General features: G+C 37.9%; 1 pseudogene; it reads left to right on the top strand.

Annotated features, from left to right (window-relative positions):
• The first annotated feature begins 146 nt into the window (after window positions 1–146).
• On the top strand, window positions 147–3,826 carry LOC114637420 (annotated as a pseudogene).
• Window positions 3,827–4,728: the final 902 nt, after the last annotated feature.

Raw genomic sequence — 4,728 nt, 5'->3', positions numbered from 1 at the left:
TTTGTGTCCTCAGGAGATTAACTTCACTGAAGGAAGTGTTATTCATCCATAAAGAAGAATGAAATCCTGTCATTTTCAGCAAAACAAATAGTCATTAGTGACTTGCATAATCCTTGATGAAATTATTTTTCTATAAAGAATAATGCATGAACAAATTGTAAGACTGGAATGAATTCTTGTGTAGATTGAAATTTTTGTACTGTTTCTGTGTGAACTGAAATTCTCAACAAAAAAATTTTCACCTGTGTTAAATATCTACAAAGTTTTGTAGATGTTTAAAATTGATGATTAAAATTTCTGTGATTATATGAAGCTGGAATGTTGCAGATCCAGGACCAACTATCTTGGGCTTCCTTTACTCACCTAAAGTAGGCATTTATTACACAGTCTGTGTCTCATTTAGCATTTTAGTGGCTATCAGTGAATTTATTTATAACAATGTGTAGAAAGTGAGATTAGAAGGACGGTTCAGTGGCTAAGAGTACATACTCTCTTGCAAGTTCACGTCCTTCAAGTTAAATTCCTAGAACCCACATCAGACATCTCACAATCACGGTAATTCCAGCTTCACCTCTGCAGTCATTGGCACTCAAATGCACATACCTACATAAAGATAAAATAGAGTAAAATGTAAGAATATATAAACAGACCCATAGCATCCAGCAACCCTAAGGCATCATCAGATAGTACCTGAAGGCTATAGAACTTTTCCCATGTTGCTTGTAACCCACTTACCTGATAGTCCCACTAATATATAAGTATCTTGATTTATGCTTTCCATTGTCCTATTACTTCATGAAACTGTTTCCAGCAGTTTCATCTAAATTTGTATTCCAGGCCATGGCCATTAATATTTGGCTGCAAAATAAATTATCTCTTATTCTCTAAAATGAAGTAGTTTTACATTGATACTTAAAGCAATGATGAATATTTGAAAGTTATTTCAAAGTTTAACTTTTGAGAGACAGTTGCTCCCACACTTAAAGTAAGAATGTGGTAAACCAGAAGTTTATAGACTGGCAATACCCATGAAACAACTAAGGATATCAATAACTAATGAACTAGATTCTAGAAAGTGAGGGAAATTTTTGAGGAGGAAAGTCCTGCCGCTGTTTTCACTTCTGATAAAATTGTGGGAGGAGGAGAAACCTACAATAAACAAAAATAAGAACAAAAAGGATAACAGTCCTGTGTGGGCTGGGATATTCTAATAGAGGAGCCTTCACAACAGAGTGGTCTGTGCACATGCCCAGAATGCAAATGAAAGTGGAACGTGGGAACAAACCTGTAATCCCAGTGTTAGGTGTAGGAGTGGTACTAGGTGGATCCCAGAGGCTTGGTGGCTAGCCAATCTAGCCAAACCAGTGAACTTGAGGTACAGTAAGAAACTCTGTCTCCAAAGTAAAATGGAAAGTTATTGAGGTAAATACCTGATGTTGGCCTCTGACCACATAGACACAAGCACACATACATACACACACACACACACACACACACACACACACATACACCCACACACACATTACACACATGAAACAAAATAAATTTAGCATTGAGTACTATAATTAGAACATTAAATCTAAAATATAATTATTAAACATTATGTCAAAATATAATTTATAAATATAACATAAAAATAAATATATAGAAAAAAGTCCAATAAAATGAGGATAGGATTCACACAGTGAAAACTTTAAAATATTGTTTAGAGAAATTAAAGAGCCACATGAAAGCAAAGTTGTAACAACTCATAGATTGACAAAGTATTATTTATAAATTTACTGTTAATTTTTACCTATACATCAAACTTAATCACAAATTCTAAACAGATTTTTGTAAGGAACTTGGTATAGTGCATATATAATTTTGTGGGAAAGCTCAGGATAGTCATTATCCACGAATATCTATTTTCTCAAAGATTTATTATTTATTTATTTATTTATTTATTTTCCTGAGGAACAGTCATTCTATGTTGCCATGGATAGTCTTGAGCTCCTTGGCTCAAGCTAACATCTAACATCAGAGTTGATTAAATCATTTTTAAAAATGAATATATATATATATATATATATATATATATATATATATATATATGGTATATACTAACTGACTCCATGATGGAAGTACTGCTCAGGTTGTAAAACTCAGTACATAGACTGCACCACCTGCCAAAACTAAACAAAAGCCTAATACATTAAATTCATAGTTTTAGGAAACTGTATACTAACACATTGCACTAACCTTGCTTATTGGTTTTGTAGTTCCACTTCTGGATAACTATTCTTGTTAACTGAACAATGTCAACCCAGAGCGCAGTTTTTGTGCTTAAAACTCACCCTGAGAAAGGCTCAGTGCTACATTGGGATCCCAAACACCCAATGTAGTAACCACTCAGCTAAGAAAAACTTTCTATTGTCATAAACCTATGTCTAAACAATCTTGTCTGATGAATATACCAGAACTGTTTTGATGCATGTGTTAATATGTACAGTACAGATTTTTGTTTGGTGTTATAACTATTAATTATAGACCTTTATAGTAGAAACCCTTGAATGTGCAATATGTAAGTGACAGAGATCATATAAGTTTGTGGGCATTTAAAAAAGGAACCACTCCAAAACAACAACAACAACAACAACAACAACAACAACAAAAAGGCCGGGCAATGGTGGCACAGGCCTTTAATCCTAGCACTTGGGAGACAGAGGCAGGTGGATTTCTGCGTTCAAGGCCAGCCTGGAACCACTCTGATTTAGACAAATCCGACCTAAGTTTGCCTAATGCTTTGACAGACTCCTCTAGGGTAGCCAAGAGACCATGCCCAATAGTAACAAGGCAGCCCCAGATATGCCCATGATAAACACTGTGTATGATTCCCAGCCCCAAAATGTCCTGGGCATCAGGCAATTGAAATGGCCATTATCCCTTGCCTCTGCACATTACCTATAGGACCTCCCTGAGCCTCTGAGGGATCCTGCGTGTGCACAGAAGCTATCTCCCAAGCCTTCCCTTAAGTCTCCACGGAAATATCAGTTCCGTAGTCTTGGTTCTCAAATCAGGTGCAATATGGCCATGACTGTCCTTGAGCAGCCTACCAGCAAGTCATACAGCCTGATCAGCCTGGGCAAGCCCTTCCTGGAGCAAAACTGAATGACACACACCCTGTGTAGAGGTTCATCTTGATTAGCCCAGCTCCCAAGATCCAGAAGAGAGACCTGCACAGAGGTTGTTCTTTCCTCAGGCCCCAAGATGACCAGCTGTATCACCGACCACCACCTAAAAGAGCTGTAACTCCCCAAGAGTCCTCAGATCATGTTGCTGAGTTGAGACCACAGATTGTCCAGGGTCCATCTCCAGATGTTGTACCCACACCCCCTTGCAACCACCTAGGAATTTCCTACCTGAATGGCCTCTAACTGCTTGCAATTTGCCAGAGGAATTACAGAAAGATTTTATCACTTTTTCTATAGATACAGCCATGAGGTGATGAAATTCGTGAACTTTGTGTTGGTGAATGGCTTCTAAGCTATAACTGACATATATAGGGATAGAATCTGGAGTACAGATTTTTATAAAGTAGGTGGAGCCCTTGAAGAAAAGACAGCAATAATCATAGCAATGAGCTCCAAATGCCAACAGATTGTAGAAGGCACTTAGTCACAACTGGATGAAGATGAGCATGGCTTACATTCACAGAACGATGCACGCTGGGCACATAAAACAAGAAATCATGAACTTCAGATTCATCTCTGTGCTCTTCCCAAATGCAAAGAAGAAGCATGTGCCCACCTGGCCTCAGAACACTCTTGGACTAATTTCTAGCTGATCTAAGAATTAAAAAGAAAAAAATACTGCTGTTGCTGTTTCTAGAGGAAGACTATGTGGGTGGCTTCTTCCTGTAGCCCTCTGTCCACACTCCAGAAGATACCCTTGTGGCGTTAGTAATCTCCAGATCAGCAGGACCCCATTTTTACCATGTTCTTCTAGCTGAGGCTGGGTGATGGCACTCAAGGTTGTTTCTTAATGACTCCTTAGGGTGGGGACACTCAGGGCCCAGAACACCTCTTCTACAGAGTTCCCTGTCTCCTAACACTTTGGAGCTCTGTACTTCCTGCCTTTGAAATGTACACAAGGTACCTATGTCCTCCTGAGTCTGTGTTGTCCACTCTGGGCTTCCAGTATTTAGTGTATGGATACTACAGGGGCTGGCAGCAAGCACACATGACCACAGTCTCTTATCACTTCAGCTACTTCCATGTGTTGTCCAGATGCTTGTGTGTCCCCAGACCAAACAGATTCATGTTCAAATAATTAAATGAAAATAAAATTTTATTTAAAGCAATTGAGTCTCTGATAGAGACACTAAGTGACCATGAAGACTTACACTGACTTAGGAGAACTTTCATATAGACTAGCTTGTTACTTAAACTCTGAAAATGAATTGAGTTAGACTAAAGTAACAGATGGTTCAGAAAATATGTGACTGTATCTATCAATGTTGATAAAAAAAAAGGTCTGGTTATAGTCATAGTTATTAGCATGGTTGTCCAAGGTTTACTACTGGGCAGGAACCCTTAACAATCAAGTGAACAAGATGTTTCATCCTATGGATGTCAATCAGCCTTTTTTCTTTTTGAACAAATCTAGTATGTATTCAATAAAGGAGAGAAGGTTTCTGTTCTCAAACATTTTTTAAAAAATGTATTTTCCCTCCTTCTTCTCTTCCTA

This window comes from Grammomys surdaster, unplaced genomic scaffold (assembly GCF_004785775.1).
Source record: "Grammomys surdaster isolate TR1022 unplaced genomic scaffold, NIH_TR_1.0 100, whole genome shotgun sequence".
Lineage (NCBI taxonomy): Eukaryota > Metazoa > Chordata > Mammalia > Rodentia > Muridae > Grammomys > Grammomys surdaster.
Note: the sequence above shows the minus strand (reverse complement) of the source record. Positions and strands in the feature narration are given on the sequence as shown.